Raw genomic sequence first — 25,501 nt, 5'->3', positions numbered from 1 at the left:
CAGGATTTGCATAAGATTTCATTCGGAAGTCCTGTATCCAACGCATGTTGCTCTCATTCACATCAACAAAGTCAATTAGCTTCCCCCCTGGAGTGGCAACTTGTAGATTAAAAGCAGCGCTAGCCAGTGTAAAAGAATGAAGAAAGGATTGGGCAGACACACCCCCGGAGGCCGCGCTGGCGATGATGAGGCAGGCGGGTTTGCCGGGCCGCTCCGACATGGCGCTGGCGGGGCCCGGCGGCGGCGGCTGCCTCCTCATACGGACGGGCCCGGGAGACGAGAGATGTGACGAACTGGGACTGTTCTCACTGTGGTCTGTGAATGCTGACAGGGGAGTGTGACTAGGATGGTCTGCATCGGGGGATGGGAGCCGGCCCAAGGGAACATACCTGAGCTTGTAACATGAGAACCCAGGAGGGGGTTGGAGGTCAGATGACTCCGGGGCCCGGGAAACTGAACAAAGGCTGTGGGAGGGGTCGCTGAGGCAGAGTGCTGGAAGCAGGCTGGAAGGAGGCTGGAGAGATGGCTGGGAGGCAGAGATGGCTCTGACCCCCCAAGGGGGGTGGGCTGGCATGCCCTGGGACCCCAAGCTGGACCTAACTGAGGGGGTCCTGTTGTCAGTGCCTGCAAGACCTGTCTTGGACTGTATTCCTGTCATCCAAATAAACCTTCTGCTTTACTGGCTGGCTGAGAGTCATGGTGAATCGCAGGAAGCCGGGGGTGCAGGGCCCTGAGTCCCCCAATACTCCGTGACAACTGGTGGCAGCGGTGGGATCTACTGCACCCCGTGGACGGCGCTTCCTGCAGTAAGTGACTGGGGAGCAGTAAAACGAAGGGGGATTGACGGGGACCAGGCCTGCTGAAGAGTGGGAGAGAGACGGTTATTACCCCTGGGAGTGTGTGACCAGCGAGAAGGACTTTTGCAGTAACAGGGTCCCCCGGGGGGATCGCAGCGAGTGGTCCCAGGGGCGGAGGAGTCTGCAGCTCGACCCTGGCAGAGAGGTGGTGACCTCGAGAAGGGCTGGCACACTAGGGGTCCCCCTGGGAACTGTGGGGAGCTGTGAGCACACAGGCCGGTGAGTGGCCAGCAGGAAGATGTATGCCAAGCGGCTTAAGAGCGACCTGGTGGAGCTGTGCAAGCAGAGGCGGCTGCGCATTGGGAGGCTCACCAAAGAACAGCTCATTGCCCAGCTAGAGGCGGAAGATCGCGCGAATGAACCGATCCCTGTGTCTCAGGGAAGCAGCCTGGCAAATGCAGCGCAGGCACCAGTGTCTGTCCCAGCTGGGAGTGGTCAGCTGGCTGCTGAGGGCTTCCCGAGACCCCTCCTTCCTATGCCTAGGGGAAGGGTGGGGAGGAGCCCAGCAAATACCGAAGGCGCCGTGGCCCCCCCGGCCAGCAGGGGACCCTCCCGGCGAAGCTCGCCGGCCGGCAGAGGATCCTCCCGGCGACGTTCGGCATCCGGGGAGCGGAATTGGCTGGAATGGGAGAAAGAGCTAAAACTGAGAGAGCTGGAGGATCGTGAACAACAGAGACAGCATGAAGAGAGACAGCGTCAGCATGAACGGGAGGAGAAAGAGAGACAGAGACAGGAGAATGAGAGACAGCATCAGCGTGAACTGGAACTGGTGAGATTGAAGGGCAGTGAACCCCCGGCTGCGGTGAGTGATGGGGGACCCAGGACTGCACGGAGCTTTGATAAGTGCATCATGGCCCCATACAAGGAGGGGGAGGACATGGATGACTTCCTGGAGGCCTTTGAGACGGCCTGCGAGCTGCACCGGGTTGATCCCGCGGACAGACTCCGGGTCCTTACCCCCTTACTGGACCCCAAATCCGTGGCATTGTACCGCCAACTGGGAGAGGCAGAGAAAGGGGACTACGAACTATTCAAAAAGGCCCTGCTACGTGAGTTTGGGCTGACTCCTGAGATGTACCGGGGAAGGTTCCGGAGTCAAGATAAAACCCCTGAGATCTCATATCTGCAACTAGCCGTCCGCATGGAAAGATACGCCAGCAAGTGGGCTGGTGGAGCCCAGACGAAGGAGGACCTGATTAAACTGCTGGTACTGGAGCAACTGTATGAGCGGTGCCCATCCGACCTGAGGCTGTGGTTGGTGGACAGAAAGCCAGAGAACCCGCGACACGCCGGGCAGCTGGCTGATGAGTTTGTAAAGAGCCGGTCAGGGGGTGGCAGGGAGGAGCCCCAAAGGAACAGGCCCGCCGTGATGCAGAGAGAGAGTCACCCTGGGACCTCCCAAAGAGGGAATATGGGGAATCCCCTCCCACGGGGAATGCCCAGCGTCAGGGACAACCGACCGGCTCGAGGGGACCCACAGGACATGAGCTGCTATTACTGCGGCCGAAGAGGCCACGTTCGGGCCCAGTGCCCCAAGCTCAAGGACAGACTGAGCAGACCGAACCCGCATAGGGTTAACTTGGTAGAGGCCCAGACGGACGAGGGGCAGGCTTCTCACGCAAGAGGGGCTGGCAGCTTATCAACTGCTCAAGAGAGAGAAGGGCCCCAGGCCAGCTCCTCTAGGGGGCTGGATGCCCCAGACTCAGGGTTTTTGGTTTATACGGTGGGCGCGGGGCTGTCCCTCCGGAGAGAGTACCTTGTTCCCCTGGAGGTGGATGGGAGGAAGGTCAATGGATACTGGGATACGGGCGCAGAGGTGACGCTGGCCCGGCCCGAGGTGGTGGCCCCAGATCAGGTGGTACCCAACTCCTACCTGACCCTGACGGGGGTGGGCGGAACACCAGTCAAAGTGCCCGTGGCAAGGGTACACCTGAAGTGGGGGGCCAAGGAGGGCCCCAAGGATGTGGGGGTACACCCGTATTTGCCCACTGAGGTATTGATGGGGGGGGACCTGGAGAACTGGCCAAGCAACCCCCAAAAGGCACTGGTTGTGACCCGCAGTCAGAGCCGGCGAGGGGCCCTGCGCCCTGGCCTTGGGGGGGGTGCCTTGCCTGAGGCGCAGGACCCTAACCTGGTGGGGAGGGAACGCCCAGGGACGCGGCTCAGGGAGGCTGCAGCTTCGGACCCAGCGGGCGATAAAGAGCAGGTGGCCATCCCTGTCCCAGCTGCTGAGTTCCAGGCCGAGTTACAGAGAGACCCCTCCTTGCGGAAGATAAGGGACCTGGCCGACCTCAATGCGGTACAGACCATGGAACGAGGTGGCCGGAAAAGGTTCCTGTGGGAGAAGGGGTTCCTGTACCGAGAATGGGCTCCCCCAGGGAAAATGGAGTCAGGGGGGATCAGGAGGCAGCTGGTGGTACCCCAGAAGTATCACCGCCAGCTGCTGTGCCGGGCCCATGACATTCCCCTCTCAGGGCACCAGGGAACCTGGCGTACCCAGCAGAGGCTGCTACGGAGCTTTTACTGGCCTGGGGTCTTTGTTACTGTCCGACAGTACTGCGGATCCTGTGACCCCTGTCAGAGGGGGAGGAAGGCCTGGGACAAGGGGAAAACAGCTTTAGGACCCTTGCCCAGCATAGAGGATCCTTTCCAGAGGGTGGCCAAGGTAAAAAGGGCGGCTCTGAACCAAGAGAGCCCAAAGCACAGACCTCCAGACTGGAGCGCTGGGAGAAGACCACAGCCCAGTTGGAACCCCAGAGGTATGGGGGTGGGAAAAGGGCACAGGCCGCATAAACCTTCCCACCTGCGAACTGCGAGTGCCATCAAGCACCCCCGACCTAAGGGGGCGCGTGGAACGGAAGGGGCCTGGTGTAACTCCCACCAAGGAACTGGAGGGATGCGGGGGCATCCATGGGAACGGGGGTAGGTTCGAACTTCCCCAGGTCACTGGCTAAAGTGACCCTGCTCAGTTCGGTCTCGAAGGGGGGAGAGATGTGACGAACTGGGACTGTTCTCACTGTGGTCTGTGAATGCTGACAGGGGAGTGTGACTAGGATGGTCTGCATCGGGGGATGGGAGCCGGCCCAAGGGAACATACCTGAGCTTGTAACATGAGAACCCAGGAGGGGGTTGGAGGTCAGATGACTCCGGGGCCCGGGAAACTGAACAAAGGCTGTGGGAGGGGTCGCTGAGGCAGAGTGCTGGAAGCAGGCTGGAAGGAGGCTGGAGAGATGGCTGGGAGGCAGAGATGGCTCTGACCCCCCAAGGGGGGTGGGCTGGCATGCCCTGGGACCCCAAGCTGGACCTAACTGAGGGGGTCCTGTTGTCAGTGCCTGCAAGACCTGTCTTGGACTGTATTCCTGTCATCCAAATAAACCTTCTGCTTTACTGGCTGGCTGAGAGTCATGGTGAATCGCAGGAAGCCGGGGGTGCAGGGCCCTGAGTCCCCCAATACTCCGTGACAAGTGGATATTAAATCAATATCTGAAAGTCTTAATTAAATGCAAGACACGGAATCCTAACAAGAGGGCATCTGTCAAGGTAGCGCGCTACAAACCGCCACCGCAGACACTGCACGCGGCGCTACGCCCCCCTTGCCCCACGATCGGCAGATTCTCAGCAGGAGTCTGGGGGGAGCCCAGGAGTTGCCATGCCAGGAGGCTCGCTGCAGAATCCATCTGCAAGCCCAGCGGTGAGAGAGGCGGCAGAAACCTCCAGTCTCTTTGAATACAGCCAGCGATATCCTGTAGCAATGAGTTCCACAGTCTAATCATGGACTGAGTTAGACCTTGTTTACACAGGGGACTTGCTCTGGTTTTGCCATTGGTGTATCAGAGAAAACCTCTACCATAGATGGGCAAAGCCACTATTTGCACTGAGCTAACTGCCCTCAGGTTTAACCAGGGGTGAACTGAACTGGTACAAAGTGCAACCCAGGGCAGCTCTGCCCGTTCACCGAGGTGGCTGGGATCCCTAGCATAGAGAAGGCCAGAGACAAGCAGAGAAGCTATGTTGCACAAGCAGGATTCGCTCAGCTGACAAAGTCCCACTTTGCATAAACTTTAGCTCCGCTTCTCTTTACCAAGTCTCAGAATGGGACGGATGCGCTGCCCACGGGTTTCATTTGTCAAGCGGGAGGGTCAGAAATCCAGCTGCGCTGCTTTGCAAAAGACAGCAGGCGGGGATCAAAAGAGTGTCACTTCCTAACAGCCGGTGCAATCTAAATGGGAGTGCAGTGCGGCCTCGCACGGCTGGACCCAAGCTGCACCCCAGCCCGGCTGGGCCCCCCCTGCCCCGGGAAAAGCCAGGCTCTGGAGGCGTTCGCTCACATCACCCAGCAGAAGAGGAACGAACTCACTTCAGGCCATGGCAGAATCAAGTTCGCTCTTCGGTCACCCTTGCTATTTCCTCCAGCTGAGGGACGCCGAGTGGTTTGTTCTGTGCCAGGGCGAGCGTGACTAGGGTGACCAGATGTCCCGATATGTGGGGCTTTTTCTTAGATAGGTGCCAATTACCCCCCAGCCCCGTCCCGATTTTTCACACGTACTATCTGGTCACTGTAAGCGTGACAGGGTAGCTGCGGGGAGGCAGGAACCACGGAGAACTCCCGTACAACCACGCTTCCAACATGAACGATGCTGGATGGGGAGCCAGGCTGCCCTGCTGAGACGCTCCAGGCCATTCCTCAAGCTCTGGAACACCGCCCCCGAGGCCCAGCGTGCCGGTCACTTCCCAAACACGGAGCGGGCGGCACAGCAAGGTGAAGGGACTTGCACAAGGCCACCACAAGTCAGTGGAAAGTCAGAACTGGAACCCAGGCGTCCTGACTCCCTGCTCCCACCACTAGAGCCCATTCTCCTTCCAAGGCTGAGAAAGAGAACCCAGGAGTCCTGCTTTCCAGCCCCTCCTGCTCTAAGTGCTAGACACATTCCCTTTTGCCAGGGAACACCTGAGGTAACTCAGCATTGTTCCATTACACAAGTGCAGTAGAGGGAAGCCGCAGACTTCCCCTACAGGTGTAGGTGTTTTTTATAAAGGAAGAACACGAGACTGAGCTGTCGAGAGCCAGAGAACCACCTTAGTAAAGACCACTTCCCCCCGCGCCACGCGGTCGCTCCTTTGAACAAAGCAACGGAGCCAGAAGGGTGTCTATGGCCAGCCGCCCTCAAAGCAGATCACACACTAGTATTTCAAACAAGCATTCCCCAAAGTTCGAGTGCACTTCAACTGGCCCAAAAAACCCGCTAAACCACTCTAGCTTCGCTCGTGTAAACGCTGCGGAGGGAAAGCTCTTTGGGTCTACCTTCACCTGTCTGGACGAAGGGGCTGGAAAGACGCCAGTCCATGGGTTTTACAAAGCCTCTTTGTTCAGGAAGCCTTTCTGGGGGTGGGAGGAGACACAGAACGGACAGATGTTGAAAAAGGAAGCACAGCATCACACCCGCCTACCTCCTGCCGGGGGTGCTGCAGTTGCTGTCCCGCTGCACATGCCCCTAAATCTGGGCAAGGGGCAGCAAGAGATAAGGCGGGAGGGTTCCCTTGCTCACCAAGCAAGGAGCTGCTCAGGGCAGATGAGCAGGGAAGAGGAGCTGTTTGCAGCAACAGGAAGATTAGATGAGGTTCAGCTTGTCTGTTTGGATGGCTGCCCCAAACACAGACAGCGTTACGCCGGGGGGTGCATGGGACACATTCCTGGGCCCAGCAGACACTATGGCGGGGCAGCATTGGGGGAAGGGGGGATTACCCAGAAAACCCAGCATGCTGCAGCCCCTGCATCAAGGGCCTAGGGTGACTAGATGTCCCGATATTGGGACCGTCCTGATATTAGGGGCTTTGTCTTATATAGGCAACTATACCCCCCTGCTCAAAAACAAAAGGTCCCGATTTTTCACACTTGCTAGTCACCCTCCAGCTCCTTGGCTACAAACACCTCGGCAGCAGCCTGCAGCGCTGCACCGGGGACCTGTTCCAAGCCCTCGCTGGCTGCAGTATTTCTTGGAGCAGAGGGGCCAGGGGCTTTCAGGGCAGCGGAGGCGGAGAGCCTTGCACGCTGGCTGCTCTCACCCAGCGCAGCGGATCAGGCTTAGAATTCCCGGCGGTTTCACCTGGGAGCCCCCGTCACGGACCAGGACCCTACGGTGCTAGGCACGGTGCAAACCCAGGACAAAGAGAAAGCTCACGTACCCAGCGCAGCTCCTCCAGTTCTTCCCCCACACACGCTCCGCAAAGCGCCCTCCCTCCTGGAGAGCTTCTCACATGCCACCCTGAGGTGGGTGTCCCCGCCTGGAGTCACGACAGCCCGCCGGGAGCTGTGTCCAGGCACAGGCAAGTGAAACACAGCGGCTCACAACAGCACACGGGCAGGATCTGGCCCTTTGGTTTCTGTTACATGTGCAATCTGGGAAGCACTAACCATAAGCAAACAAGAAAAATGGCTGTTAGCTGCAGTTAGCAAACATGAGACTGGGGAGGGGAGGTGGGGAGCTGGTGACACAGACGCTCAGAAGTCAGTCAGTGGGGTCAGTAAATGGAGATTTCGCCCGCCGCAGCAGCGCGGAGCCAGCTTTCTACGCCCCCGAAGGCGTTTTCCCAACTGGCATATTTGCTAAGGGTGCAGTCCTTAGAGGAAACCATCCAAGTCAAGTTACCGTGGTCCCATCCGGAATGTTGTTTACAGGCAGTGCAAGGAACCTGTTCCTCAGAGCCACCCGGAGCTGGGTTGTTAACACTAGAATCTCCTTTCTGAAGGGGAAGCAGAGGAAAGAGTCCATTCACCGGGGGACAAGACATCCAGCGAGCAGCTTTCACGACGAGAGGAGACAGCTGCCCCAAAGTTCACCTGAATCAGAACGGACTCCCTGTCCATGCTGCAAGGAGGAGGGAACAGGCATTACTTCATCTAGTAACCAGAGAGAGCTGCGAATCAGAGCGCGCTCTGCACTAGCAGCTGTGGGAGCTCTGCAAAGCTCCTTTGCTAGGTTTGTTGGCAAACAGGAGCCTTGTAGCCGAGCAATCAGCCCCACTCTGGTAAAGTTTCACTCTCCCTGTCAGTGCTGAAGGCAGCTGCATTCAGTGCAAACAGGGAGTTCACGGAAAGGCTCCACTTTGGGGCACTATATTTTCCAATTTTACACCGTGCTGAACAACCACATCTGTTTAGCCTAGAAATCCTGGCGTCTCAGGGAGGAAACTGGAGACAATGCTGCCATGCCTGCAGCTGCTGTGACCGAATCGAGGGAGTCGTTTCCAGAGCAGCGCGATCGCAAGATCAAACATGACTGTGAGCTCGGGAACGTCCCCTGGGCCCGAGGCCCCAGTTGGTCGCTCTCAGGTGCTCAAAGCCAGCAGTCACTGGCTTCACTTCTCGCAGAGCAGGCATGCTAGCGGGGCCTGGGAACCTCCCTTCTCTCACTGTCACCCCACCCTGGAAGCTGGGTGTGTGCGTCTCTCTGCCCTCCAAGGCTGCGGGAGGGAGATGTGAGAGGTGCAGGAGGACGCTAGCTCGCAGCCCAATAGCCAAACTGAAGCCCTGAGGACAATGGCAGAGGAAAGGCACCGCACCACGGAAGGAGCAGCAGCTACTGGAAGGGACAAGGCCTAATACAGCTCCCAAGTGACCAGAGATGGCCCATGGTGGCTGGGAGCAGGTGCTAGGGCAGTGGGGAGGGAACACACACAATTGCTGGATCACAGGTGAGCAGGGGTGTGACTGCACCCAGGATCCCGCTGGTTTCCCAGCAAAGGGGGCGTTCACGTACACAGGTGCCGAGGTGCGAAGGAGCAGCCAGGCACCGGGCGGGGTCCCAGGAAGCGAGCGGTGGAGCAGGCCTTGGGGAAAGCAGGGCCCCCAGCAGAGGCGCCCTGAGATGGGTTCACTTCGGGGACGTCAGCACTGCAGCCAGGGCTGCGATTGGCAGCTCATGTAGACAGACCTGCACTACCTACCTCGCTAAAACCAGAAGTGAGGCCGCGGCATGGGCTCCACAAGCCAGCCTGAGCCCGCCCTGGCCCCCACCCCGCATGCTAGCTAGTGCACAGCTCGTGCTGCCAGTCACACACACACCCCTCCCCCCCGGCTGCAATGTAGATGCACCCACTGGGTCATGACTCCTACACGCTCTGCCGGCTCACTGGGAAGATGGCTGCTGGCAAAGGGGTCCTGCTAGCAACCCATTGGGAGAGGCGCAAGCCCCCAGTCCCCCCTGCAGGGACCTGGGCCACACGCAGCGAGGGGACACAGCATTACGGTGGTGTTGCCAACCTCAAAATGTTCACAGGGAGTCAGGCCCTAAAATCCTGATTGATAACAAGGATCTATACCTGGGGGGTTCTTTTGATTTGCCTCCTGGCTTTTAGCATGCAGCGGTCCCATTTGCATTCTTTTCACCTCATCCAGGCGGGCTAGAAACTTGCTTTTCCTTGAAACACAAGCTGAGATTCTCCCATTCACATGACTCCAGGAGCTGGGGCTTTAAGGTTGACACCCAGCGTGGGTGGTTCTCTGTAGCTATGGGGGGGAGGATGGGGTCCCAGGTGCCCAGACATTCCCCCACGTGCCATGGATGCCTCTTGAGACTAGTGCTAAAATCACAAGAGGTGGCAGCGTGGGTCAAGGGGGACAATGATTAAAAAAGCAGAGGGATGCTGTTAGAAATGCCCCAAGCTGGCTGGGGCCTGACTCGGTGCGGTCACTCAGAGCAGCGCAGAGCCGGTGTCACAGCTCCAGAGCAGCACGCGGATGATTCACACTTGATTACGGTGCCAGGCCAAGGTCCTGTAATAACTGGTTAGCATTCACATAGCACTCGCCAGCTTCAGAGCTCTTTGCAGCATGAACTGACCTTCAGCCCCGAGGGGAAGTCACTTTATGATCCCAATTCTGCAATGGGCTAATAAAGGCAGGGAGGTGCAGTGAGAGCAGGGACGGCTAGTTCTGCCTCCCAGCATCTGCACAGATTTCAGATTCCCGGGGCCTGATCTGCTGCCCTGCCCCATGCCCAGCTACACACCCCACAGCAAGATGTAACATGCCCCAGACAGGGCCTGTTTGCCCCCTGCCACTCATGCGCACGGCTGCACGACTCCGGCCTATGGATCCTAAGGGCTGACCGGACCCCCAACAAGCAACCACTTTCCACCTGGCCTCAGCCAAGCGGAGCCATTGGGACTACTCAATGCACAAAGCCAGCACACACCACTTGTGGGTCGGGGCGAGGCCGTTATTCAGACAGCACGCTGCCCCTGCCCAGCCCAGCCCTCCATCTGCAGTCACCCCCGTGGGGGGTGAGGCTGGCGCTCTGCAGTCTCTCTCCTGCCCAGGGAGATGGGAGGGGCAGGGCTGCATAGCTCTGCAAACGGTGCATGACGGCTGCTCCTGGCTCACCCAGCGCTCTGCATGCCCCTTCCTCTGAGCTGGCCCTGCCAGGGCGAGGGCCTGCAACTCCCACGGACGTCACGGGGTGCCACAGTGCTCAGCATCTCCCTGGACCACACCCGCTGCCCGATGGCCACTTTCTGCCCCACGCAGGGCACTCGCGGGTCTGCAGTGCCACACCAGGTACAGGCGGGTGCAATGCCTCAGGCCCGTCTTGCACCCTCCTCGTTTGCCACTGTCCGCCCCTCCCCCTCCTCCCACCACACACACACACGCACACTTCACATGCCCACTGGAAACCAGACTGGTGTGCCTTCCAGTCCTGTGAACAGGAATCGGAACCCAAGCAGAGACGACGGATCGCCTAGATCCAGCCCGGGTTGGAGCACCGTCAGGCACTTGTACGGGTGGTTCCCTGTCACACGGGCACTGCCCTGCCCTTTCCCCACGGCCACAACAGTTGACGGGGGTGCTAAGCGCTGGTATGTGGTGGCAGGCTCTGCAGCAGGGCGAGGGCGGTCCAACTCCATCAATCACCACCACCTGCTACTCAAATATCCCTCTGCACAGCGAACAGGCTGCTTCCCCCGGCACAGCTCCGCCCACCCCAATGCTCCGCTCCCAGGACCAGCCGGTCAGCGGGGAACAGCCCCCAGTGAGCAGAGGAGCCCCTTGAAAGCACCACGCCAAGCTAAAGGAAGGGACTCGATGCAGAGATGGGCCCAGGCACTCACCCTGCTGGGCCCAGGCCTTGCCTACACTAGGGTCAGAGGGCTTGGCTGGCATGTTTACACTAGACTTTCAGAGCTGGGCTGGCTAACGTGTCCCAGCCACACCCTGCATCCCAAGCGAGGCAAGACCCAGCTGCCACGGAAAAGCCCTGCTGACTGGCCAGATGGTGCCTGCAGAGCAGAAGCCTGCTCTTGTTTGCACCACTAAGAAATCCTCCAAGGCCAGCGAACACATCCCAGAGCGCACCACTCTGAATCCCAGAGCAGAGCACAGTGCTGGATCGGGGGGTGCCTCTCTGGCCTTCACACAAAGATTGCACAGGGTTAACTACAGCTGGGGGTCTGTGTCCTGCGTGGGCTCTCTGCTCTCTTTAACCTGGACTTCTAGCCATTCAGCCTACGTCGGCAAGGAGCTGACAACCAGGTATAAAGCGACTGAAGAGTGCCTGCGCAAGGCTTGCACCAGTTTAAATCCATTTACAAAACACACCTTTCGTTAAACTGGTGCAACTGGGGGTAGACGAGGCCTCGCTGGGTGGATCAGAGTGTAGCAAGGCGAGACAGACATTTACATCTATCTATATCTTGGCCCCAGATTTTTCTGAGCTCTTTTAAATTTAAATGGGGATTGCTCATCTCTCATTTTTTATTTAATGCAGTTGGAGTTCTGGGACTCTTCCTGCTGGGATCAGTGCAGACAAACAAGCAAACATGGAAAAAGCCAAGAGCAAAATTAACCCCAAACAAACATGTTTTAGAAAGAAAACCCTTAAAACATGGACTGCCAGGCTCTTAATCCACCATCTATTATCTGCTCCACATGGCCTCAGGCCTTTCTGATTCCAGACGCCTTACCACGCAGCCGGGCTGCACCACCACTCATGTTACCTCTAGGATATTACACAGGAAGCAGCAGCATGAACCTCCATCCAAACTTATTCCATCTGACGCCCCAGGAGCTGTCCTTCAGGATTAGGAAAACACAGGGAGAAGAAATTGAGAGCAGTAGCAGGAACGCTGCTGCCAGGAGCTCACTAGCAATCCTTCTCAAGCCAGCCTACTGGCAGATCGGGTTAGCTGAACAATTCTGCGTGACATATTTTCAGCAGTCACTGCATTGCATTTGCATGCCACATCCTCCGCGCTTCAGTCACAGCTGTAGAGAACTTCTGACAACTTTTGAAAAGCAGCAACACAGAAATCCAATAATGAGACAATAGGATCCCTTGGAAGGGGAAGCGCAACAGAAAACAAGACATGGTCCAGTTCCCGGCTCTGCCACAGACACCCTGGGTGACCCTGGTCTCTGTGACATGGGAATAACAGCCCTGCACTCCCGCACCGGGACGCCGGTAATGACTGCACAGTACGTTGCCCCAGTGACCCTAGCAGCTGAGCAAAGTACCTAAGAGGAGATCGAGGGGCGAAATCCAGATTTCAGAGTCAATGGAAGTTTTGCCACTGAAGTCAATGAGTCCAGGATTTCCCCTAGCGAGTTCTATGACCCACCTGACCCTAAAAAGCACAAACACCTTCTCCAGGCAGACCGCTGTAAGGTGGGCTATGCCTCTCGGGGTTGTGGAGGAAGAGCAATGCTTCTAGAGGCTAGGAAAGCAGCATCGGGAGAAGGGGAGACCGGGCTGGGTAAGGCAGAACTTCAGACGCCCAGCTGAAGAGAGCCCTGCCTTGCATTATTAATGGCAGCTGACCCATTCCTTGAACCCAGGTGGCAGAGTCTCCTGTAGGAGGCTGCAGAGAGAAAAGGATTCTGGTGATCGACTGGCCGTGTCGGCGCAGGAAGAGCCGATGGCAGAACCTCAGTCCTAGCATGAGAACAGCAGGATTAGGGAGAAGGGAAAACTCAGCCATGCTTGAGCATTCCCTCGGGGAATCTCCCTTTCAACTGGCTGTTTGTTTCCGAGCAGTCGCCCCGGGTTCAAGCGGGATGTTATCTGTTCTGTGCAGCCTTTATGAAATACTTCTGCACAATCACTGAAGTCAACTGACAGGTCCCCTGGAAACGTGCCAAAGACCCCTCGAAGAAAGCAAGCAGCACCCTGGAAAATGATATTAACTGCAGGGATCTGAGACTGCAGAAGTGGGTGAAGTGTTACAGAGATAATTAGAGATGACAACCTTCATGCAAAATCATCCAACACTGCTCTGACCTATTTGCTACATCCGAAGTAAGGAAATCACAGCGTCACATTTAATTTGGGACTCAAACTAATAGTCAAAGGAATTTGTGGCTCCTGATCATTAGTGGGCAAAGTACGAAGAGGCCCAAAGAACTGCAAGGAAAGAAGACGGTCTCTAAAAACCAGGTGGAAATGTTTGGAGCTTGCCGATAACTAATTCCATTCAAAACAAAAAAGCCTCCTGCAACTCCGCTGTGATGTGCAATGGCAAATACGTTCACAGGCCACCTCCTGCTGCAGCGGGACAACAACGTCCCCCCAGGGTAACTGAGGTGTCCCTCACCTGCTCCAAATGTCATGAAAATGGAGCCAAGTGGTTCAGGGTCGTCTGGAGGGGGGACTAGGTGCTTTCCAGACATAAAGGAAGAGATGGCTCCTGCCTTGAGGAGCTCGGAGTCGAAGGGTGGGCAGACAGGTAGGCAGAGGTCCCAGAAGGGGAACCACAAACAGGATGGTCTATACGGATCCAGGCAGCGTGGCAGAAAGAGGTTAGAGAGAACCTGAGCAGGAGAAGAAAGGCCTTGCAGAGGAGCTCAGGGGTGCGCTGAGATGAATGGTCCATCAGGACCCAGCAAGGAGCCAGTTGACTGATTAGTAAGGGTGACCACCTCTCCTTTGGCTAGCTCTGGTGCCAGCACACCCAGGTCTTCCAGACCTGAAGGCACAACACCTTCCTCCTCCAGCAGCATCCAAGCCATCCTGCAGCGCTACATGGCAGGCAGTAACTGGCCAAACCCAGGCACTGTCTCCAGCTGCAGAATCACTAAACCCTAACTGGATTATGGATCACTGTGGGTTTAGTCTGGACATGTAACAGTTTAAATCAGAGCCCTACCTTTAGGGAAGGAAAATCCCATGTCCCATCTATGACACTACTGCCCACTGTAATACGCCTGTTATCCCAACTGCGAGCTGCTCGGTGAACCTCCCTGCAGCTGGCAGGGAGCTGTGCTTTTCTCAGGAGCGCTGGAAATCGCTTCCAAGTACCCAAGCCAGGAAAAGCTGGGGGGAGGAAGCGAATTCTTGGGGCTGTTTGCAGCCAGGTGGTGGGAGTCCTGTCAGCTTGGCTGACATCCTTCACAGCAACGGAAATTCAATACACGTCGATTTGCATCTCTGACCTTTGTGAAGGAGCATGTCAGAGAATGAATTTCCAATCACTAACAGGCTTCCCTCAGCAACCTGGGGGCTGGGAACAGCCCCTGATTTTATCACGGCTTCAGTGTTACCCAGGTGGCAGCGCCGAGTGGCGCTGGCGATCTGAAGTCCTCTCCTCAGTGGATCCATTTACTCAGCAAGGGCACAAATACACTCCGGACCGGCAGAATTATGGCTCTCACGAGACAGGAGCAGCCCCGGCTCTTTAAAATGCCACCCCAACCGCTGACGGGCCGGCCCAAGATTTATTGTGAACAAACCTAGGGGCCCCAGGTTAGACCCCCCCCCATTCCTGGCTAGGCACAGATTCGCAGATCATAAAGCCGACCTCCTGGGTAACAGGCCGCAGGACTCCCTTGAGTTAACTCCTGTCTGAACTAGAGCAGAGCTTTTCGAAAAACACCTCGTCTTGATTTAAAAATGGCCAGTTGTGGAGAATCCACCACACCCCTGGGGAAATCGTTCCACCGGTTAATTATCCTCCCTGTGGAAAATGTGTGCCCCTTGCCTGTCTGAATTCTCAAGCTTAGGTTTTCAGCCACTGGGTCTCATTTGGCAAAGAGCCCACGTTTCTGTTCCCGGCATTGGTCCTCGGAGACTGGGATCTAGTCACACGCTTTGCTAAGCTAACCAGAGTGGGCTCCTGGAGTGTTGCGCGATACGGCAGGTGTGCCGAACCTTTACTATTTCTCCTCATCACTTGTGCTGAAGCCACCCCACGGGGAAGTAACCCAATTGCTCAGAAGTGCTGTGCCCACAGCAGTTCCCACAGAGTCAGCATCTCAGCCCAGCTCCTGACCGGCGTGTGAAAACGTTGACAGCCTGTTCTCCTCTGTGTGAGCCATGTGATGGATCCACACTGTTCTGATCAAAAAAGTCATTGCAATCGCAAACGCTCTCTACGGTTCCAACGTGTTTGTGCTGGTGTTCACTGGAGCTTTCATCGTCAGTGGAAGCTACATGGAGTCAAACTGTACTACCTTCCCCTCCTAATGCGAACTCTGTAATGACACCGTTTTCGTGGGAGAGGGAGGTCCCAGCACTAAATTCAGCGAGTGCTTTTTAACAAATGAACAAAAGATAGAGTGATCAGCTTCCTTTATAGCCAAGGATGCAAATGCAGCCCTCACTCGGTGATTACCATATCCCACTGCAACCTTTCTCCAAAAGCATCAAACATTTAAGGCAAAGGTTTTACAACCTTTTCCGAACAGGTACCCTCTTTCCATTTAGCAATATGAGAAGGGCAAGTTGACAGCCACACCTATTTGCAACCCCATCCTGAGACCCTATGAATCAAGGGATTTTTTTTGGTCACATGGGTACAGGGGTGGGACGGTGAGAGGAGAAAAATGGAGCTAACTCACATCATTGTAAATTTCGGCAACAGAGCAGTTTCCTGACTGGATTAGATTGGAGGCCCATCTAGCCCAGTGTCCTGTCTCAGACCATGGCCAGAAACAGATGTTTGAGAGGAAGGTGTGAGAACCTCACAGTAACAGCTGTGGGATAATCTGTCCCCCGACATTAGGTCTCATCCTGATCTCTAATATCTAGAGATCAACATAAGCCTGGAAGCAGGAAGTTAATATCCCTTCCAAATTTTGTTAACATTAACTAACAACTCTGGATAGTCTTGTTATGCATATAAATGTCCAATCCCCTTTGAATGGTGCTAAATTCTTGACCTGAATGACTTCTTGTGGCAATGAGTTCCATAGTCTGGCTATACTTTGTGTGGAAAAGTATTTCCCTTGATCAGTTTTGAATTTGCCACCTTTCCCTTTGTCTTTCCCTCTCTTGACCTCTCTAGTAATAGACACATTCCTGGGGAAACACACACTTCTGCAGCAATAGCCTATTCTCTCCCCCACATTGGTGCATGCATCAGATGGCGAATAAAAAACCTGAGCGAGACGAGCGTGCGGTGCGGCTCAGTTTGCTGTGCTGTGTACAACCAGATGTAATGAAACAGACGGAACTAATCAGGCACAGCAGAAATGTCTCCGTATTGATGAGGAAGAATGGCACGGAGAGCTCGATTGTTCCTTGGTGTGCGGAGAAAAATACAATGGAATCATTAAAAGCAGCAAATGTGATGCACATGACCTGACAGTTCAGCACTGCCCCTCCGGGCAGCCTAACCACAGACGTGCTGGAACGCCCTCGCTGCAGTCAGTGTGCCCAGACCTTTGCACTTTGCAATTCTCATCCTGGCCCTCGGAGGTGCCCAGAAGTGGTAACAGTTCACATTTGTCTAATCAGCCACGAGGCATGCCCTCCCCTCAGCTCACAGGCTGGCACCAAAGAGAAAACCACCACGCAAGAGGAACAATTGTAACCTTCCTTCGAGACAGTCTTCTTAGTTTGGTGGCATGTCTGCTCAAAATTTAGCCTCAGATTAACAACATTCTAGTCCTGGAGATCGGCATCATAACGGAGAGCAAGCCAACCCCCACACGCCAGCAGGGGCGAGATAAGGCAGGGTTGTTGGCTGAAAAGAGCTGCGGTATTAAGGGCTGGCAGCGGCCCAGCACGCAGTATTTGGGGGGTGGGGGGCTATGGATGAGGGGATGAACAGAAAGTGGGGCTGAAAGAAGAGGACACTTGTCTTACCTGCTGAGTGGCTTCTAAGCATTAGCTGCCCAGAGTGGGGATAGGCAGGGCCGAGTAACGGGCCGCTTGAAGAACGGGTGCAAAGTCACCCAGCACAGGGCTGCCTGATGCGACTCTTACACGGGGAAAAGATTTGGATGGCAGAGGGCTCTGTCCCAGCGGCCCTACCCAGGGCACAATGGCCCCTTCTGGCCATAGAAACCATCACACAGACAGCACCAGAGGTGCAGCCTTTGGCATTTCCCACGCAGCTGTCCTGTCCCATGCGCCCGTGCTGTGCAGAACACCCAACCTGGATGAAAGCCTCGGCTGTCCTGCTGCCTCCCACAGAGACGGGCTATTACCCGGGCAGGGCTTGGCCTGTGAAGAGAGACTGCAGGAAGCCAGTGAGCGCGTTCCCTGCCTAAACAGCTCAGGCACTGGATGTATGTACTTCCTCTACTCTTTACAGGCTTCCAAGAGAGGCCGCAGGATCCGAGCCTGCGTCGAGCCCAGTAACTCGGGGATGAATTGCGTGGCTCTTCCAGAGATCCCCAGTGTTCAGGGAGAAAGCGAGGGGCAGGGAGCAGAGGTGACTTGCCCAAGATTACCCAGCAGGCCAGCGATAGAGCTTAACTTAGAAACTGCAGCAATACGCTTTGCTACGCTGGGCACCTGCCCCTTGAACACTCATGCCGCTGATCTACTGCATCGCCCTGCTGGGCAGACAGCTCCTAGTTCTCTGTGTCTGGGCAGCCACTCCAGCAGCCTGCTGCTCGTTTGGGCGTTAACCGCCGTTGGCACCCAAGTGAGACGACTACAGCTGGTAAGTGGAAGGAACACGTAGGTTCCAGATACAGGGCGGTTCAGCGTGGTGCAAATTAGCAGCAGCACAGACTCAAACAAAGCTGCAGGTGGTGCAGCCATCGGGCACGAAGCACGAGAAGGATCTGGCACTTTTGTCTTGGGTAAACAGCAAACCGATAACGAGTCCCATGCTCCAGGCAAGGCTCACTGAACAGAGGGGTGGAGCCACTCAATTCCGCACCCGGAGACCTGGAGGCCAGAAATTTCCCTTTAAAGAGGCATCCAAAAAGTCTGCTAAAAATTCTTTTTTAAAGGCTGGCAGGCTTCATCCATTATGCCCAGCAGCAGGTAGGCGGTCAGGTTTTAATTTCTCTGTATTTCTTCCATAGATTGTTTGAACCCCAATAAAAAGAGAGAGGGGCCATACTTCGAAAGCATCACAAAGCCAGGCGCTGGAGACCTCATCTGACTCTCCTGAGATACAGGGCTTGAGAGATCTGCATGCGTTATTGCAGCACTGAATCATGAAACGGGACCGGGGGGAGAGGGGGGGCATTTTTAGGTATTTAAGGCCCCTGCATATTGCATCAATAATACTTCCTATTCAGAGAGGCGCACAATTCAATTTGTGCTCTTAGAATCTCTCTGCAGCACTGAACCAGCTCACTTCTCTCATCACACAGCCACCAATTAAAATGCGTTCCTGTGCTCAGCGCCTTAGCAGGGGGCCAGAGTAAACTGCCCTTTGAACATTAAGGCTCTAAGCAAGATTCTCAAGCACCCATCAGCTCTCACTGAGCGCAGTGCAGAATCTCCCCCCCCCCCACGCTGAAAGCAATGGGACCTGCTGGGTGCTAAGCTCTCTTGAGGGTCTGGCCCACTGTCTCCTCTGTCAGCTCAAAAGAGGTCGCTGCTTGCTCCGACAGGGACAGAAGGTTCTGGACGTGAATGGGATTTCGTGTCTATTGTCCCTTTGCCATGCGATCCATGCATGGCGCTTTGATCCATTCCCGTGGGATTCAGACTCCCCGGTTAAATGGGATGAACTCAGACAGGCTGGACCGGCGTATGGTGCTCGGAACGCGGCTTACGTCCCTTCAGGGGAACAAACGATGCGTGAGCATGTGAGCCGAGTGCCTAGTGTCAGACCAATGGAGTGACTTATTCATGCTAAACTGCTTCTCTTCCGTGCAGCAACACACTCGAAGGAAGAGGAAAACAGATCTGCACTGTGGAGGTAGCTGGATTCCCCGGTTACAGAGATGGAGAGTCTCCATTTAGCTCAGTACAGTCTCACCTCCCCCCCGGACTCCGGGCACTTCTACACGCAGCTGCAGAAGAGACGAGAGGGGAGACCTGTAGTAGACAGTTAGGGGTTGCTCCAAGCTCCAGCGTTCCCCTGTACAAGTTAGCACAGCTTGGGCTCAGGGTGGTTTTACTTGTGCTCCTTCGTGTTGGCTTGAAGAACATCAGAGCTGCCAGGCTGGGTCAGAGCAGGCTCGTCTTGCCCAGTAGCCTGTCTCCAACAGCCGCCGGGACCAGAGGCTTGGGGGGGGGGGGGGTGTGTCCAGAACAGGGCAATTATGAAGTGAGCCACCTGTCTTCCACTCCTGGCTTCAGAGGTTTAGGGTCTGTGTCCCTGACCATCTTGGCTAGTAGCCATTGACAGACCCATTCTCCCTGAACTCATCCAGTTCTTTTTTGAACCCAGTTCTACTCTGGGCCATCATAACACGGCCTGGCAATGAGTTCCTGGCTAGCTGTGCTAAAAAGTACTTCCTCTTGTTTGTATTCAACCTGCTGCCTGTTCATTTCACTGGGTGACCCCTGGAGTTTTTATCCCGTGAAAAGATAAACACCACTGCTCTGGTACCTTTTTCCACACCCGTCAGGATTTTATAGACCTTTTTCTAGCAGGTCCATGCCACCAGGAAGATGGAAATACCCACTGGCCATTAATTTGGCAAGAGGAGATCAGGACAAGCCCCTGGATCTAGTCAGGAGAAATAATTATGACAGCGAGATTAGGGTGACCAGATGTCCCGATTTTATAAGGACAGTCCCGATTTTGGGATCTTTTTCTTATATAGACTCTTATTACACCCCACCCCCGTCCTCATTTTTCACATTCGCTGTCTGGTCACCCTACGTGAGATATCGGTCTCCCCTCTTGTACAGCTCAGACAGAAGGGAACTGCAATGCATGACGGTTCTTAGCAAGAGTCAGGCTTCGTTAGCAAGACTCAGGCTAAGAACCATCATGCATTGCAGTTCCCTTCTGTCAGTTCTTTTCTCTGCTTCCACACAGGCTATACGCATCCCACCCAAGGGCATGCGGAAACACTGGCAAAGTCATTATACATGTTTGGTGAAGGGTTAATAACATAGGTTTTAATAAATGGTGGTGCAATTACTAGAGATGGTCAGAATCCAACAAGTCAAGAGGTTGCTTATAACCAACCAGAACCCCTTCTAGTGTGGCACTTGTAATCATCTAGAACACGCTACTCGTGTCTCTGACAGGCTAGTCATAGCGAATAATCCTTTCTTAACCCTTTATTGATGGATTGGCGACCCCTCGATTCGAGGATGATCTCTACCACGGATTTACAGATGGGTCCTGAGATGACTCAGGAGTCTTTGTAGCGTTTCCTCTGGCCACCCCGGGACCTCTGGCCATGGGTGAGCGGAGAGCAGAGGCCAGAGTCTGGCATCCACACACAACGTCCAGCCCAGCGAAGCTGGTGCATGAGGATCATTGCTTGGCGTCAGTGAGGATGCTGGCATTAGCGCGGCGATCTTGCCACTTGACGTGAAGGATCTTCCAGAGGCATCGCTTTTTAACCCTTTATAAGCCATGTATAAATGGCTGATAAGTATAAAGCGAGACTGAAAAGCCACATGCACTTTTGATCTACCTTCATTTTTCTGTTCTCTGTAGCATGAAAGGCTCTAAGCATTGTCATTTCACTGACGTGTACGTTATGGAGCCCCTGGCTGGAATTCCCGCAGAGTCAGGAAGGTTTTTCTGAAGGAGGAAGAACTTAGAAGTGGATCTGGGAATCCAACCCTCTGAAATATCCCTTAATCTGAACAGCCAGTTACCATGACGACCCAATGATTTGAAATCCCAGTGTTCTCTGGAAATGTAAGGGCTTTGATTAATCTACCCAAGTGTCTGCACAAAGCAAGGATTTATGGCAGCGCGCTGGGGAAGGGCTGCAAGAGTTTGCCCTGAGACTGGAAGTAGGTTCTCTCCTGGAGTCTGGGGCAGCTCATTCCAGCAGCGAGTGTGACTGCGCCCCTTTTTCTAATGTTAATCCTGCCTCTCATACAATGAAATAGTGAGAAGGGGCCATGCCCAGGTTGTCTGACCTCAGGGAGTCTCGTTAGAAGCAGCGCACGGTGGTGGTAGCTCCTGAAGAGAGCACCATCACCCCGGGCAGGATGAAACGGGGGTTAGATGCTAGTCAGGGCGACGGCAGAAATTCACACAAAGCTCTGCCCCAGGGTCACCGAGGCTGCGGGAGCCCCTGGCTACAGAGCACAAGGCAGACTGAAGAACATGGCGCAGAGCATACAGGGCAGCACAATCCGTCCAGGCCCTGAGCCTGCCAGCTCTCGTGCACGTGTTTAGTTAACCGCAATGACAGCTTACGGGCTTCACATTAAGCATGTGCTATTGGGGAAGGTTCTCAATGGCACAGATGGGAGTCAGGCACCCAACTCCCATGGGCTCGGGCTGGGATTTTCACATGTGCCTAAGGGCTTATCTTCCCTTCTGTTATAGCTCAAGCATTCACACTGACACCGGCCCCACACTAACTCCCCCCTCTGTGCAGCCGTTCGAGTAACATGAGTTGGCCGGCATGGAAGCTGGGTAGGGTCAGGCCTAGGGGTCGGAGCCGGAGTCAGAACCAGACTCAGGAGTGCAGAGCCGGGCTGGAGCAGGTGAAGGCTTGTGGAGTGTCTCCATGCTCAGGAGGGGACATTGGGCAGACTGGGCAGCTCACAGACCAGCCCTGGGAGTCACCAGCCCGGCTCCTGGCCTGTGGATTGGCAGGAGCCCAGCACAGGAGTACTCGTTCCTGCACGCGGCTCTAGCTGAGAGACGACACATCACCTTAGAGGTAGCGGCTAGTGCCCACTCTGGACACAGGTTAGCTCTGTGAGAACACGGGAGGGCCACAGTCCTGCAATGCTTTCCCACAATTCCCCCGAGGGAATCCCACGCTACGCTGCCTAGCTGCCCTGGGTGCCTTTGAAAAATCTCCCCCCTGCACTGGCAGGATCAGGGCCAGCGCTCCTGTCCCCATACCTAAAGCAGGTACTTTGACATGGGAGCCAGGGCGTACTGCCTACCGTCCTGCACCAAGCAGACCTCTAAGTGGGTGCGAAGCATTGCAGCTTTATTCACGCAGGCAAGGCTAACACATCCTTAGGCCATTCGATGTCCCAAGGGGCTCCAAGGTAGTAGAGACAAGCTCTCTAGGTCAGTGGTTTTCAAGCTGCGGGTTGTGACCCAGTACTGGGTCACGGAATGCAAGGCCCAGATCATTACAGACCGTCGCACGTCCCGTCGGCGGTGCTACCCGGCTAAGGCAGGCTGGTCCCTACCTGTTCTGACACTGGCCAGCAGCAGGTCCGGCTCCTAGGCAGGGCGGCCCATGGGGCTCCATGCGCTGCCTCCGCCTCGAGCACTGGCTCTGCACTCCTATTGGCCGGTTCCTAGCCAATGGGAGCTGGGGGGGCTGGGCCTGCAGGCAAGAGCTGTGTGGAGCTGCTTGCGCGCCTCCGCCTAGGAGCCGGACCTGCTGCTGGCCGCTTCCGGGGCGCAGCGCGGTCTGCGGTGCCAGGCCAGGCAGGAAGCCTGCCTCTGCACCCCCGCTGCACCACTGACTGGGAGCCGCCCAAGGTAAGTCCGCGCCCCAACCCCCGCCCCAGCCCTGAGCCCTGCACAAACCCAGAGCCCCTTCCTGCACCCCAAGCCCCTCAGCCCCAGCCCCAGACCAGGGCCTGCACCCCCAGCCCAGAGCCCCCTCCCACACCCTGAACCCCTCATTCCCAGCCCCACCCCGCAGCCCACACCCCAACCCTCTGCCCGTCCCACAGCCCAAACCCCTCAGCCCCAGCTCCGTTGGGTCACAGGCATCAATTTTCTTCAACTGGGTCGCCAGAAAAAAGTTTGAAACCCACTGATTTAGATCCAGCTCTGCTGGCGTACTGCACATTCCCCATATCCTCGCCCGTGCTCCAGTACCATGAACCTCTGGGCGGGAACCAGAGCCTGTCTCCTGAGAGCCCATCTGCGCCTGCTGCTGCTCATTCCCCACCTGAAGTCAAAATCTCTCATTTGTCACAACCCAAAGGGGTGACAGGAAAGCGATTAGCGTCAGTGCAGACAGATGATTAGGACCCTCAGTGGAGGGGGGAGCAGGACGTAGGGGCGGAGAGAGGGCGTCGGGAGGTTAAGGGCTGAAGCCAATGGCAGCTGCGGATGCTGAGCCGCAGTAAGATGCGGACTAGTCCCCGACATAGGAGCTCTCAGGTGGAGTCAGTCTGGCGTCTGATCTCCCCTTAACCCCTGAGGGCCCAGGCCCCTGCTGCCCTGCGCCGTGTGCAGCAGGTGCACAATGCGGCCGTTGCAATTGTCACGTTTCACGTCCACTTTGCACAGGTGTACGTAACTGCACAAGGCAACAGGCGACAGAGAATCGGGCCCAGGCAGCATCTCTTGCCTGGGGACACCGGAGCTAGTCCACAGCTAGTCCGAGGGTCCTGCTTGCAGGACTGCAGCTAAGCGAGGCTCTGGATGGAGGATCACAGAACGGCAGGCTGCTACTCCAGAAGCCCCATTTCATGCAATAAGCCTCTTAGCCCATATCTACAACTGAACTTGCTCCGGTTTATTAAACTAGCTCACACAGAGGTGTGCTCACTGATTCCGGGTTAAGAGCAGCTTAATTCAATTTATCTTAAGTCTGTTCCTAACTGGCAAACAAACCTGAAACTAGCTTGGCTTAAGCTGTCCACACACCGTTTTGCACCGGTCCGGTTTAGAGTCACCCCTAGTTAAAGTGGCGCAGCTCTGGATTGAGACCAGGCTGTCGATGACTTTTGGGAGCTGGCTGCACTGTGCTGTGCTCCACACCCCTTCTCTCTCTTGAGAGGCGTTTCTATGCACTCATCCCAGGCGTCCCCACTGCCAGGCTTTCCCCTCTCCCCAGTTTGCGGAAGCCCTGCCACCTTGGCTGGAGAGCGGGAGCTGGGCAGCACAGGTCCCGCTGCGCCGATATCCTTCGCAGTGAGGCTCCGAGGAGATGCTCTCAAAGCTAGATACCACATCTCCGATTTATGACCAGTCTCCACTAGCCTCAGGTCTTGTCTCAGGACTCCCTCGCAGAGCGGCACACCGCGTTGAAATAATGAAACGTGCAGCGCTTGTTAAAGCGGTGTTACGGCACACGCCAGGAACCTGCAGCCAGCCTCTCAGCCTTACCCCGCCTCAAAGATCCATCGCTGCTGCCCCGTCACACTCCGTGCTAGCCCCTTGCCAAGCCCTGCCCTTCCCTGCCGTGCTGAGGAAACATCTGCAGCGTGGGACAGCACGGTCCAGGCGGTAGGGCACAGGACTGGGAGTAAGGATGCCTGGGTTCTCTTCCTGTCTCTGATCCCCTGGAAAGTCACTCTGCGCTGGGTGCTGTACAAACACAACAATGGCTGGGTGCCACCATCTCCATTGGAGCCACCGTAAGAGATATAATAGAGAGAGGGCCAAATTTTGCTCTCAATTACTGATGTAAACCCAAGTCACTCTACTTAAGTCTAGTAATAGATTACTGGAAATTTTGCTAGGAAGACGTTCTGCTTTGACGGAGGGATGGGATCTTGCCCATGTGGATACGATCTTTAGAAATCTGGTGATGGTGGGGTTCCGAGACATGGAAGGTCGAAATAGCTGCCAGATGCACCCTTACAGAGCTAACAGCCAAACTCGGTTTTGGATAGAGAAGATAGCCCAGTAGCAGGTCCAAGGAAGCCTGCTCTGGAGATGCACCTTTCTGATGGGACCAAACGGGGAAGAGTTTCCACTTAGCCAGGTAAGTGCTCCTTGTCGAGGGCTTTCTGCTATTCAGAGGCACTTGGTGAATGTCCTTCAAACAGGATCTTTCAAAGGGTGTTAGCCAGGAAGCATCCACGCTGGGAAGGAGGTGGTGACCGTGGTGCTGGGAAATCACATCTGGGTCTAAAGGGAGAGACGGTGGAGGCTCGATTGACAAGGTTAGTAGAGCCGAGTCTCAGTGCTGACGAGGCCAAATCAGTTCTAGGAGGATGAGACGAGCATGGTTTTGTTGGACTTTGCACAAGATCATAGGCAGCAACGGAATCAGACGGAAGGCGTACTAGGAGGGGATTCTTCCTGGATAGGAGAAAAGCATCTGTTAGAGAGCCTGGGCTGAGGCCTCCCCAGGAACAAAGATGATGGCATTTTCTGTTGGTCTTTGTTTCAAACAGATCCACTTGGAGAGCCCCGCACGCTAGAAGATGGATCTGGCCAGGTCTGATGTAATGCCCACTTGTGGTGATTGGCGAAGGACCTGCTCAGCTGATCTGCTAACTCGTTCTGTTTCCCTGGAAGGTAAGCAGCCCTGCCATAAATTGAGAGGCTTGTGCTAAAGTCCCAGAGGCGAATTACCTCTTGGCACTGTTGGGTCGATCAGGCCCCTCCCTGCCTGTTTATGTAAAATATAGCTGCAGAGTTGTCTGCTGGAATTAATAAAT

The 25,501-nt window shown here is 55.6% G+C and overlaps 1 protein-coding gene across 7 annotated transcripts in view; it reads right to left on the bottom strand.

Moving 5' to 3' along the window:
- SIPA1L3 (signal induced proliferation associated 1 like 3) overlaps nt 1-25,501 on the bottom strand; it is a 116,607-nt gene that overhangs the window by 39,670 nt on the left and 51,436 nt on the right. The window contains exon 1 of one of the 7 annotated variants that reach the window (XM_065571388.1): nt 7,505-7,736. The exons of 5 other annotated variants lie outside the window; for them this stretch is intronic. The gene's annotated coding sequence lies outside the window, so the exon portion shown is untranslated. Of the gene's footprint in view, nt 1-7,040; nt 7,246-7,504; nt 7,737-25,501 lie in introns of those variants that run through there. One more of the 7 variants, XM_065571387.1, reaches the window with a different exon arrangement.

Source organism: Chrysemys picta, chromosome 17 (assembly GCF_011386835.1).
Source record: "Chrysemys picta bellii isolate R12L10 chromosome 17, ASM1138683v2, whole genome shotgun sequence".
NCBI classification, from domain to species: Eukaryota; Metazoa; Chordata; order Testudines; family Emydidae; genus Chrysemys; species Chrysemys picta.
This window is presented reverse-complemented; position numbering and strand designations above follow the sequence as displayed.